Source organism: Typopeltis vanoorti, chromosome 10 (assembly GCF_054136105.1).
Source record: "Typopeltis vanoorti isolate ZY-2024b chromosome 10, IOZ_Tvanoo_1.0, whole genome shotgun sequence".
NCBI classification, from domain to species: Eukaryota; Metazoa; Arthropoda; class Arachnida; order Uropygi; family Thelyphonidae; genus Typopeltis; species Typopeltis vanoorti.
The window spans coordinates 19,197,787-19,212,099 of NC_143558.1; the positions used below are offsets into that span (position 1 = coordinate 19,197,787).

Here is a 14,313-nt window from a genome sequence, read left to right on the forward strand (position 1 = left end):
GGTTTAGGTTTGGTCTGTGTAGTAGGGCTTCAGAACTTTCTTTGTATAAACATTCATGTTTAAATAAAGATCTATGTAAACGTTTAGCCTTTTCCCAATGGATCCTATGGTTTGGATTTTCAATTCCATGTTGAGAGAGGCCAGATTTCTACGGTTTAAGAAGACGAATGTGGTCTTGATGTTCCGAGATGCGTTTCTGAACAGACCTACCTGTCTGTCCAAAGTAAGATAATTTGCATGAGCATGGAATCTCATAAACACCAGGTAACATCAAGGGTGAGAATTTGTCCTTAGGAGAAGGTAATAAGTTGTAAATTTGGTTGATAGGTTTGTAAATAGTGGCAAAATTGTATTTCTTCATAATTTTAGAAAGACGTTCTGAGATGCCTTTAACGTAAGGTATGGGAATCCTATGCACTTCTTCCTGTCTGGTTTGATGTATGCAGAAGTGACTGATGATTTTTTGAGTTGTTTGGATTATATCCGTTTAGGATGGCTGTATTTTTGATAACTTCTAATTCCTGGTTTAAAGATTCTTCAGAGGAGCAGAATTTGTTTTAAACCAGGAATTAGAAGTTATCAAAAATACAACCATCCTAAATGGATATAATCCCAAAACAACTCAAAAAATCATCAGTCACTTTTGAGGAAGAGAAATGAAAGGAGATGTAGACAAGAGAAGTAGAATAGAATTCTCAGAGCTGTATAAAACATTAAGGAAAACAATGACACAAGAAATTAGTAACTTCAGAACAAGGAAAATCAGAATTAAAGTAGAAAACAACATGAGTCTAAAAGGATTGAGAAGATAGTTGTTCATAGGACAAAATAAATTAATTATCCTAAAAGATGAAAATGGAGTACTAAGAAGAATGGAAGAAGAAGAAATATGCTCTATTTTAAAAGAAGTTCAGTGTGCAATGAGTAGCATGTGTAATGGAAAGACACTGGGTGAAGTGGGTTACCAATAGAAGTTCTGAAAGCAGGTGATGAACCAGTTATAACTGTTAGATAAAATTTATACATACTGCCTAAGACAGAAGAGAATACCAGGGATTAGAAAATAAATCTTCTTCTTCTGCAGCTTCTCCCACTTAAGCGGGGTCACTGTTGATAATGAGTCTCCTCCACACCTTCCTGTCTTGGGCTGTCACCACATCCAAGTTCTTCATCCTCAAGTCCTCTTCTACCAGCTCCCTCCATCTCTTCTTTGGCTGCCCACGCTTCCGCCTTCCTTGCACATCCATCTGCATGACCCTTCTTCCCACATATTCGTCCTCCCTCCTCATCACATGACCAAACCATCTCAACCTTGCCTCCTGTATTTTCGCTCCTAAGTTTGTAACTTTCACTGTTCCCCTGACATAGTCATTTCTCAAACAATCCTTTCTGGTTACACCGCACATCCACCTAAGCATTCTCATCTCTGCTACTTCCATCCTGCTGATGTTATTTTTCCTCAGGGCCACAGTTTCTATAGCATATGTCATAGCTGGCCTCACTACTGTCTTATAGATTTTGGTGATGTATTTATCATACATTATTCAGGGATTAGAAATAATGCTATCCTTATATTTTTTCAAGAGGGAAACAGAGAAGATATTAAAAATTACTTCCTTATCAGTCTCCTTTCAACAATATACAAAATTTTTACAAAAATCATTAGCGACAGCAAAATAAACTAGATTTTTTCCAATCCAGAACAAGCAGAATTCAGAAAAAAATATAGCACTATTGAATCATATGCAATAAGACAAATCATTGAAAAGATAAATAAATACTAAAATCCTTTAGGTCTGACATTTACTGATTTTGAAAAGTCATTTGATTCAATTTCAACATTAGCTGTTTAAGAAGCTCTTAAAAATCAAGGAATTGAAAAAAACTTATATTGATATATATATATATATATATTTTTTTTTATAGAAAATTTTTAAAACCCTGGATTGGAAAAATAGAGGAATTATGGTAAATGTAAAAGAACTAAATCACCTATGATTCACTAATGGCATTATTCTTTTAGGAAACTCTGCAGAAGAATTTCAACAAATGATCAGAATTGAATGTAGAAAGTAAAAAGAAAGGATTTAATATAAACAAAGACAAAACAAAAATAATGTATGATAAATACATCACCAAAAAGCCAGTTTAGATGGAACACCAAGAAATTGATAAAGTAACCTCTTATGTTTACTAGGACAAAGATCACAGTCGAGGGAGAGTGTGAAGAAATTATATGTAGAATCCAACTTGATTGAATAGTTTTTGGAAAACACAGTTAATCACTCCAAAGAAACATGTCAATCTGCCTCTAAAGAAAAATATTTGACAGTTGCATACTTCTGGTCATGACCAGAAGTATGCAACTGCAAGTGAAACAGATTACCCAGAGGAAAATAGAAAGATCATTACTCGGTATTACCATTCTAGGTGGAATGCCAATACTTGGATAAGAGCTCAGACTATGGGCGAGAGACATAACAGCCATTAAAAGATCCATATGGCAATGGGCAGGTCATATTGCAGGAAGTAACACTTGAAAATGGACAAAGTTGATATCTGAATGGTATCCCAGAGATGGGAAGAGAGCTGTAGGCAGTGGTGAGCTATAAGGGGCTCGCGTGAGCCCTTTGTTAAATTTTTCTCAAATTTGCGATCCCCTTGTTCTTCTTGTTTACTTTTTTATTTTTCCAAAAAAGAAAATTTTTTTAAATATATTAAGCGACAAACTCATATGGTAACCTAACAACAATTAGTCTATTTGGCAGTGTATAGATTATTTGGAATTATTGTTTCAACTCCTATAACGCATGCGCTATCTTTACCCTTCTCCCATCTGATAGCCAATCGTATGGTAAAACCGTTGATTATTACTTGAAGTGTAAAAACAGAAGAGAAATATAACATATTTCAATATTGTGTTTAGATAATATTTATTTATTATTTATAGATTGATTGTCATAAAAACTTCTATCGCAAACAAAACAAAACAAATTTATTTTGTTTATAAAAAATGCAGACTATTGCATATGTGCGATTATAAAAGATTTTATTCTTATTTTATTTTGATAGTTAAAAAATGTTTTTCTTATGTAAGATAAATTAACACAGATGATTGTGTGCAAATATTTCATGTTTAGATCACGAAATATTTGTTTAAAAATGATAATCTTTACAGGTTGATTGTCTCCTCATGCTTTTTGATCGGCTTTTGTACACAAGCTGTACTAATAAAAGGTTTTGTGTGAAATGCGGCTTTTTTTTGCTCAACGATGCGAGCCCTTTGTTAAAATTTCCATAGCTCACTACTGGCTATAGGAAGACCAAAGAGGTGATGGTAGGATGAGATTAAATAGATGCTCAAGTTAGAAATGAATTTAGGACTTTGAGGGAGGCTTTCATCCAGTATTAGACAGAAAATGGCTGATGATGACAGTCCAAATGCAATCCAGTCAAGGTCTCGTATAGTGGAACTATGACCTCTTTCATTTCTTTATATCAATGTTACTAAGTGCAAATTTGAAACTTTGCATTTAGCAGTGTTGAATAATCACTTTCATTTCTCATAGTTGTCCCCAAAACAACTATATTAATGTATAATTTAAATGTTAATTGTCCTAAAACAGATGTGCCTGCAGCACCAGTAACTTTTCTTTTTCTGAGATGGTAATTCCTATACACAACTAACTAATACCTATCAGTTAGCCAGTTTCCTATCCAACTTAGTAATTTATTATCCAACTCAGCTTTCTCTGTTAATTCGAATACTATTGTATACAGCAATCCCTTGATTAATGCACCTCCAATTAGTTCGTCATTTCTTTTCTATACCCAAATTCGATTAGTGTGCCTATATAATCTTAAAATTAAATGTTACAGATTTAAAAAATTTTCTATCTACATACTACATTATTTGCATGTACACCATGTTCCAAATTTACTGCCAAAATTTATGTCATCGCTAATTACATAGCATTTTGATAATCATATCTTATGCCCCTTTGCAATTGTTTTCCTTACTTCTTTTTATTTTAAAGTATTTTTCCAACTTTTCATCACGAGTAAAAGCATTAGTGAGCAGAAAAGTGGAAGTGAGTAAATGATTCAAAAAGTAATCTGATTGGAAGAAAAACTTGAAATAACGAAAACTGAAGAAGGCGAGTCCAGAGCAAAGATAGGGCAAGAACACCAAAATAGTGAATCAATTATAAGAGCAATTTTAAACAAAGCTGCTTGAATACAAATAGAAAGGTGAAGCTGCTTCAAGTTTAGCATGCAGACCACTCGAAATCAAAGTATTATAATGATTGATTTGGAGAGACTTTTTTGTACATGGATCGAAAATTGTAACCAAAAACAGATCCCGCTAAGTACTGACCTTATTAAATCAAAAGCTTTAAGTCTCTTTGCAACCTTGAAAGAAAGGGCTATCGATGATGGAAAAGAAGAATTCCATGCTAGTGCTAGATGGTTTGAGCTATTTCTAAAAGAGAAATAGCCTACATAATGTTTTAATCACACGCAAAGCTGCAAGTGCAGATAAAAAGGTGGCTGCAAATTATCCAGAGATTTTGAAAAAAATTGTGGAAGAAGGAGGCTATTGTGACCAACAAATATTTAATGTCGATGAAACCGGCCTTTTATGGAAGCGAATGCATTCCAAGACTTTTTCTGGCCAAATCAGAGAAATCTTAGCCTGGTTATAAACTCGCAAAGTTAAATGAAATTACTGCTAGTAATATGCGAGCCGTTTGGAAGCACTTTCTTCCACATTGTTCATATGATTTTAGAGACTTAATCAAAAATAAGTGGATATTGAATGCCACATTATTTCTTAGCCGAATAACAAACTCGAAGATAGGAAATCTAATCTACGAGTTTCATGCCGAATATAGAAAACTATATAAAGTTCAGCGAGTCCAAGCATAAGCCAACACCTGGTAGTGCAATGCTAGGGCAACTTGTAGTGAAGGCGGAGCAAGCTCCTATCACTTTTCTTAGTATTTTTTCATAATGTAAAACACAGCTCCTAGGAGATGTATTGCTGTTCTGCATTATGAGAGAAGGTCACTACCCAGACCGGTTTCGACCTTTTTTGAGGTCTCATCAGTGAGTAGGTAAACCTAGATGTAAATACTAAGGTTTTAATAGTCAGAGCTTATTTCTTTATTGTACGAGTTGCCAAAAGGTGCACAAATACAATTATTGAAAATAAGAGCCAACAGGCTTCACTTCAGCGAAGTAAACTTATTCAAAATAAGTGGATATTGAATTCCACATTATTTCTTAGCCGAATAAGAAACTCGAAGATAGGAAATCTAACCTAAGGGTTTCATGCCGAACATAGAAAACTATATAAAGTTCGGCGAGTCCAAGCGTAAGCCAACACCTGGTAGTGCAATGCTAGGGCAACTCGTAGTAAAGGTGGAGCATTGCACTACCAGGTGTTGACTTACGCTTGGACTCGCCGAACTTTATATAGTTTTCTATATTCGGCATGAGACTCTTAGATTAGATTTCCTATCTTCGAGTTTCTTATTCGGCTAAGAAATAATGTGGTATTCAATTTGTTTTGAATAAGTTTACTTCGCCGAAGTGAAGCCTATTGGCTCTTATTTTCAATGATTTTAGAGACTTTCCAAATGAATCTAAGTTAATTAAATCTCATTCTGAGAAATTGGGTGATTCCAACGTACTAAATTTAGATGTATAGCAGGAAGATCCTGAAGAATATGAAGAAAATTTAATCACTGACAAGCCCAAAGAGATTTAACAGGAACAATTTGAAAATACTTTTCATACAATCGAAGTTTTTAAGCGGTTTTTTTTAAATCATAGGTACTGAATGTGAGCTTAGACTTTTAGCGAAATGTTGAATTAATTGTATAAATTTTCATTTGAACTACTTTGGAGTAGGAGAACAGACAAAAACTGATTTATAACTAAATTAAGCCTGCACTTTATTTTTCAGCCTGTTTTTGGGAGCACCATATATGCAGCTGGTAGACTTTGACTTTCCTTGCCATATTTGAAAATATATCCAGTTAATATTGTGATTTGATTCACATACTGTAATATAGTATAGTAATATTATTATTATGCTTGTTCATTTATATTATATTATATTTATTTATTTATTTATTTTATCCACTAGCACATCTCATATTTGGAAAATTTATAATTCCATCCTGTTAATGGTTAGTTCTCACTACTCGAACCTACACATTGCTATAATGTGTTAAATAATTATTTGGCCATCAACCACTTCTTCGCTTACTGGATATTTCTTTTTTGTTAACAGGTAAAATATTCTATAAAAATTTTAAATATTATTTATCAAATGTACTTTGAACTGATCTGTAATAATAATAATAATAATGGTGATATCTGATAAAATCAGCAGAATTACAAATGCAGGCTGAAACTATGAATAAAGGCCTATTCAGTTAAAAAAATTTCCATGAAGAAACATTTTTGAACTCAGACATTTAATAATGATCAGTCATTTGAAACTTGTGGGAAATGCTTATCATTATTAGTGAAAAAAAAATTTTTGTGCTATAAATCAACATTAGAATAAAAATTTTGTTGATTTGAAATCCTGCTACATAGATCTGTCCTTGTAAAAATAGATCACAGATAACAAGAATGTAATGTTTATTTTAATAAAATCCTAACTATATCAGAAATTTTCATCATTGTAATAAAAATAAAAGTTTTGACATGGATTAAGGTCTATTCTTGACAGCATCATTTCATTTCCATCTCAATGAACAACTCCAGATCCAGGCAATTTTTTGACAAAAACCTGGATTATTCACGAGTTAATTGTCCACATTTAAATTCCTAAACAATATAACAACTGACTTGTAGTGTGAATTTGCAAGGAGGAGTTGGTGTTTTTTTCTACCTTAACAATATAATTCTATAATTCATCGTTATTTCCCATCCATGCTTATTAGAAGAACTCATTTAAGATCAAGGAATTTCGTTTCAAAGTACAGATTACAGAAATTATTCTCCAGTCAATCCAAAAGCTTTGTAAAGAACTTTGAAACAGAATTCTGTTCTGTCTACTGTTATTAAAAATGCTGATTTAGTGGCATCAGCTCAAGTACTTGATAGGACATAGTGGCCTTAAAAATGTTAACTCTCAAGTGACGTTTGGAGAGAGTGAAGTTAGAAAATCTACACGACTAGCCGAGTGGTTATGCGCTCCCCAACCATATGCCTGGGAAAGGAGTGTCCTGGCATTCGATTCTTGTCACTGATGTGAAAACTAAGGATCTTTCTTAGACATAGCCAAGTTAGCCGATCTTGGGCATGGACTGCAGAGTTTTTCTCCCTCAAAGCATGCAAACAAGTCTTAAGAACACAGCGCTTCACAGACACATGGCTGAGTGTGAGGGTAACGACCCCACCTCGTAGTGAGTTATGAAAACCAAAACTAGGAGGTCAAGGCCCTACATGGGGCTGTTGTGCTGAAGATGAGAAGTTAGAAAATTATCAATTGGACTTCAGTTAAATGAATGAAATGCGATTTGTGGATTTCAGAAATAACTAATTGAAAAGACATTGAAACGTTTTATGAATGCTCTGAATATGATGCTAATTTCAATAAGTGAATGTGAACAAGGATTTTCAGAAATGAATATGATTGTCAGTCCAACCAGAGCTTTGTTGATTACAAAAAGTATTTCTTCACTATTTGTTAAAATTGTAGTTCCATCACTGAGATATTACAGTCCAGAAATATATTGATTCTTGGCTGCTTACAAAACATTATTCAGCAATAGACACATAGAAAAGAAGTCAGTAAATTGTGCCAGATAAGAACTTAATAAAAATTTGTAACTTTTCATTAAAAATATTTATACTTAATAAACTGCATGTTACGAGGGTGGTCTGAAAAGTTCTCGGCATAACAATGACAAAATGAATTTATAATTTCAAAATTATCTTTATTTTTCAACATAATTTCCCTAATACATCCCTAAGACTAATACATTTATTCCAGTGAAATAACTGGAATCTTGGATGCAGATCTTACATTTATTCCAGTGTTCACTGGAATAAATGTAAGATCTGCAAAATTCCCCCTCTATAGCTGCAAACACCTTGATTCAAAGAAAAACACTGACCAGTGAGGAAGAGTTTTAGTTTTGGGAAGAGATAGAAGTCAGAGGAAGCCAAATCTGGGGAACAGGGTGGATGTTCCAACAATTCATAGTGCAGATCCCTTAATTTTCCCCATTGCCAAAACACTTTTGTGGGTTGATATATTGTCCTGATGAAAGATGTTTTTTTTTTTTTTTCTTCTGCACACCTGGTATTTTCTCACAAATTTTTTCGTCTAGTCTGGGTAAAAGATCGGAATAACATTTCCCAGTTATTGTTTTACCCTTTTCAAGATAATTAATAAACAAAATGCTTTAGCATCCCAAAACACCGATGCCATGACCTTTCCTGCTGATGGAACTGACTTTGTCTTCTTTGATGTTGAACAACCGGCTTCTGTCCACTGTTTTGACTGCTGTTTGGATTCTGGTGTGTAATGGTGAATCCAAGTCTCATCCATAGTAATAAATCAACGCACAAAATCAATTTTATTCTTGTTAAAATGCTCCAAGCACTGTTCAGAGATTTTCATGCAAGTGCGTTTTTGATCTGCTATGAGCAAATGAAAAAGCTTTTCTTGCGAAAAGCTTTTTCATTTGCAATTCTTCATGCAAAATATATCTTGCACATTCTTTTGAAATACCTATAATCTCAGCAATTTCACTCACTTTGACTCGCTGGTCATCCAATACCATATCATGCATTGATCAATGATTTCTGGTATTGTTACACTTTTTGGACGTCCTTCATGTGGATCATCTTCAAGGCTGGTATGGCCACGTTTAAACTTGGCAGCCCATTTCTTAATTGTCAAAAATGAAGGAGAAGAATGCCCATAAACTTTTATGAACTTTGAATGAATTTCTTTTGGTGTTAAACCTTCTTTTACAAAGAATTTTATAACCGCACAATACTCAATTTTATCCATTTCAAGGGATACAGACTGTAACAGGACAATAACCCCCTGTTTAAATATCCCCATATAAAAAAAAAAATGTGTAAAAAAAATCCCCAGACATCAACCCTTTAAAAAATAAATACTCTTTTAATAAAATTTCCTTGACACAACAAACGATACAAAAAATTATTTGATAAAATAAATCTTTTAAAATAAATTTGACACAACAAAATATGGATACAAATTTAAAATTACACTAACACCTAATATGCACCTTTTAGGATATAGACAGAGAGAAAAATTAATCCATTTAAAATATTGAATCTTTTACAGGAAATGTAGTTTAATATTATTAATTACACATTAATACTTGTGAAAGAAAGGTTGTGTGCTATCCCACAAAGATAGTTCATAATGCAGCGATCACAGTAGCTGCAAACTATGGTAAGTATCCATGCATTTGAATCAGCATACTTCTTTCTCGGAGTTTGTGATGGATGACCGGCCAACATTTGAGTGCAGTAAACTTGTTGTAATGCTTGTTCTCTTTGGAGAAATCCAATAAATTTTCAAATGATGGGATGGAAACTACCGACATTGGACTGGAAACTTTTGTGCCATCCTTCTACTGAATTATTTGTTTTCGGTAATTCATCTTCGGATTATTTGATACATATTCCACATATTGATGGCATAAGTTAGTTTCTGTTGTCCATGGCGTTGTGGTCTTCCAATGTAAAAATCTTCGAAATAATTACAACTGGTAAGCTTTCTGGAGGTAGAAAGTCATACAATTCTTCAAAACCACCGACAACTTCATCTGTCGGAACAAATGGAAGAGCATTATTCTTAATTTCAGTGCAAAGTGAATCTTCTTGGTAACATTGTTGCAAACTCTTGAATTTTTCAGTAGATGTCTGACTTAGATGAAAGAAACATCCTTTAATTTCACTATTTGGGAATCTTCTTTCTAAATTGTTTATAACGGCCAATTCAAAATCATGATGCTGATTGGCATCATGATTTTGATCAAATTGACATTCAGCATAGTTAATGTCTCAAACAGTTTAATATATATATATCCTGAGTTTTGTTTTGTTGTAATGCATAAACACACAGTATGGTTCATCCATTAACTAGTGCACGAATGGTATACAGTTGAAAAAAAAAAAGCGCAGGAGCAGTTTTGAAAGTCCCATCCAGAAACCAGTGAGATGTTGTTTCCAAGAGTCTGAGATTGTCACGTGTTCCAAAGATTAACATTCTCTTGTTATTGTCTGAACTGGAATCAAACAGAAGAAAATCTTGGCCATCATGTGCAACTTTGTAACACTCTGGAATATTGATTTCACCAACAATCTACGGAACAGGTAATGGATTATTAACAGCTTGATGGTGATGACATTGCAAAACTGTCGGCAACTTGGTTTTTGCATCTTCACTTATCGTTGAAAGAGATTGGGTGATAATTTGCTGCAGTGCTTTTTCAGTTTCTTCTGCCAGTCTTTTAATTTGTTGAACTACTTTAAGAACTTCTTGTGCTGGATCTGGATCATGAGAATGACTGTTGAACCGTCCCACAAGCTCTTCTCCACGGAGTTTAATTTCAGGTTTACATTCGCTCTTGTTATGCCTTCTTTCACACTCAAATGATACAACACCATTTATCAAATTTTTTTTAATTTACATATACATAACCTTCAAAAATTACTTTTTACTTTCCTTTATTCAATTTTACAAATTCCATCATGGATCATCAAAAATATTTTATAAATATTATAATAGATTGAAATAAAATATTTTGTTTTCAATTTCACTTCAACAACAGTTTTGACATGCTTGGTGTTATTATCAAGACTACAGTAATTCACAAATGTAAGTTATTTATATACAAATATTTAACCATAATGTTTACAAGTTTACAGTAATAAGACGAAACAGATTGAAAATTATTTGTTGGCAGAGATTCCTAATCCTATGATCTTAACGTAAATTGCTTCATGATGGTCATAACAGTTAAAATTCCAGGAAAAATGAGTCTTGTTTTGACATATAATACTATAAAGAAACTACAGGTAAACATTATTAACAAAATTACCTGATCCTAGAAATGTCATCAGTCCCTTTGATTGTGTGTTCAAAGAAAACACCTGAAGAAGATTAAATTGTTATTCTGTATTCTATTTATTTTTTGTTATTGCATCTTTAAAAGTTTTTTTTATTTTTTATATTTAATTTCATCTACCAATATTTCAAATGGGAGGGTTAATTGTCTGTTTTTTTGTTGTTTTTTTTGCATGGGGGGGTTTAAACAGGGGGAATTTTCCAGGGGGTAATTGTCCTGCATACAGACAATACTTTTACTTCAGGCAGCTGTATAAAACAAACTACTTGATAGAATGACTTGCAATTTTACATGGATGCTTGTGACAGATGTACCAACTTAGAAAAAAAAATCTCTTGCAGATAGTGTTGCCATCTATGGTCGAGAATTCCGACCATCTTGTATAAAGGGTACAATTAACCATTATTTTAGTACAAATGCCACAGTAAAGTTTTGTGAATCTCACTTAGTTGCTCTTGATATCTGTATGACATGTGATTAGATTTGGAACAAAGGCATGTTAAGAAAATTTCCATTGTATGGTCTGTTTTCTGAATTAACATATCTGGATTAACATGATATGATGATTGATAGAACCTGAAACTTTGCAGCTTTGGAATACTAGTGTACTAGTATTCCAAAGCCTTGTTTTATTTATTTATTATTATTATATATATATTTTTTTCACCTGTTCTTTTCCTTCTATATATCAGTGACCCTCTACAGATGACTGTAAATCCAATACACATTTTTACTGATGATAGGTAAAAATATATGATAAAAAGTGAGAGACGTGATGGTGGTAGAGAAAGAGATTAACATAGTTACCTTCAAGGCAGTAGACCATGGTTCAATCCCAGGCCATTGAATTCTTTACTTCATTTTTTGAGGTTCGAGGTTATATTGTGAGTGCTCATGTAATTTAGCACTTGAGTGAAATTAGCGATTTTTATCTGTTTTGTTGTGTTTTTTTCATCATCAGAAAATCAGAGTATTATAGTGTACTATTAGTGTAGATTTTTGTGTTTTTAGAGTATTATTATATTTGTAACATTTTTATTGTGATATTGTCGAGACACGGCACCAATGCGACAAAGAATTGCAGGATATTATTCAGCACACTGTATACAAAATGTATGTGTTGAGAAAATTAAAGAATACGTAGAAAAATTGAAACTGGAGAGAGAATATGTATTAAATGTTTAAAAAGTGAGTGAGTGTTAGGTGATGAGAATGCAACAAATATTGACGATAAGATGGAAAATTATGTTAATAATGTTGAACGTGAGGCTGTGGAAATAGAGGAGAACAAATTTGTAATAATAGTAATTTGCACTCTTTTTACCTTATTTGACAATTTTTGCACTACACAAATCACCAAAGCATCCAGAATATTGACTTCTGTAATCCTAACTTTTGATTTCTGCATCATTCTTGAATAGGTTTCTTGTGACCTTGTTCATTCTTACAAGAAATAAAATAGGAGTGAGTTCTACTAGCACTGAAATTTTGTTCAAATCTCACTTTACAATACCTAAATCTTTAGATAAAATGAGATTTCTTTTCTTGGAATTACTCTAACCTCAAATCTCTCTTGATATAAACATGCTAAAAATATCACCTTCTCAGCATCCAAGAAATTAAGTTTTCTCTTTCACTGGAGGTGAAAGAACATTTACTTATGATCAGCTTAATATTAACTCTGTAGAAATCTTAAATCTGTTCTAGATTAAGGTGATTAGACCAGAAGCCTAAAGCCCTACAATTGTGTCCTCTATTGGTGCTAGTGGCTAGCCTTGGTTTTTGGGTAGGAGGCCTAAAAATGTTTTCCAAATCTTGAGAAGTTTAACACAACTATATGTATTAGGTTTGTTTTTTTTGAATCTGCTGGTAATTCTAAAGAAAGTCTTTGAAGTTATGTGGCGAAGCATAGTAGTTTACTGTGCAATAAGCATAGTAACTGCAGCTTGTAGGTTTTTATGAGTGACTATTTCCTATTAATGCAGCCATTAGCTTTTTTTTTTCTTTTTTAAACTGAACTTTCTTATTAATCAAATAACCCTCTCTGCCATATAGTAGATGTTACTTTCACCCCATTCCATTAAACTAGCTGCAGGTAACGAAATCTTTAACTCCCTTATTGATCATACTTCCTTTTATATAAAAAAATTCCTTCTCCTTCGAATCTGTAATTCAAAATTATTATTTAAATGATACTAATATCATGGTTAGTTTTGATGCCACATCTTTATTTAGCAATAGTCTTCTTTCTGACACTTTAACTGTATTTTAAAAAAATGCCCTTCCCATCATTGCTGATTTCTTCAGTTTTGCCACCCATACCAGTTACTTCATTTGGAAAGACACCATATATGAACAGACAGAGGGTATAGACATGTGCCCTCCCTTCTCTCCTCTTTCTCGTCTAGTGAGTTGCATTTTGACAATTCTCAAACTATCTATCTGGATAAGATATTGATGTAGTCTTCATTTGGCCTCATGGTTCAGACATTACTCTTTTCCTCCTCCTGTACCTCAACAGCTAGCACCCTAGCATCCTGTTCACTACAGAAAAATAAAATAATAATAGTCTGCCTTTTCTAGACTCTAATCACACATCTTCCCAACAGTACTTTTTTTCATTTCACCCACCCACATGGATAGACACAGTAGAGACATATGCAGATTCCCCCCCCCCCCCCACATACACACAGAGTATGGTATAAATACCTTTGTTACCAGAGCCTCCAACCTGGCTTCACTGGCAGCTGAACTCTCCTGGATTTTCCATACCTTCTTCTTCAATGGCTACAATGCCAAGAAAGGTTAGCAGAATGGTTCATTCCATCACCACACATCCCTCGCAACATTCAGATTATGGTAATGTTAATACTATTATTTTTATCTGGAACATCTCAGAAAAAATTGCCAGAACTTTAAAGCAATATAATCTTAGCACTGGTTTTCAAACTTCATTTGAAGCTAACTGCACTTATGTATTCTCCTAAAGGTCTACCCCCCCCCCCCCCCCCACTCCACTGCTGTTTCAGGTGTATACAAAATTCCTTTTCCTTTCAGTTTGTCATATTTTGGACAAACTGGGAGACATCTGCCGACGAGACAATTAATTATTTCTCTGTGCTTTATTCATTCCATTAAACCCAATTATGAGTGTTTTCCACGAATATATTTC

General features: G+C 33.4%; 1 protein-coding gene across 3 annotated transcripts in view; it reads left to right on the forward strand.

Moving 5' to 3' along the window:
• The window catches only part of flfl (serine/threonine-protein phosphatase 4 regulatory subunit 3 flfl), a 229,579-nt gene that overhangs the window by 49,059 nt on the left and 166,207 nt on the right, over positions 1 to 14,313 (forward strand). For all 3 annotated transcript variants that reach the window (XM_090399682.1, XM_090399684.1, XM_090399683.1), the window contains one exon: positions 6,155 to 6,301. The gene's annotated coding sequence lies outside the window, so the exon portion shown is untranslated. The remainder of the gene's footprint in view (positions 1 to 6,154; positions 6,302 to 14,313) is intronic.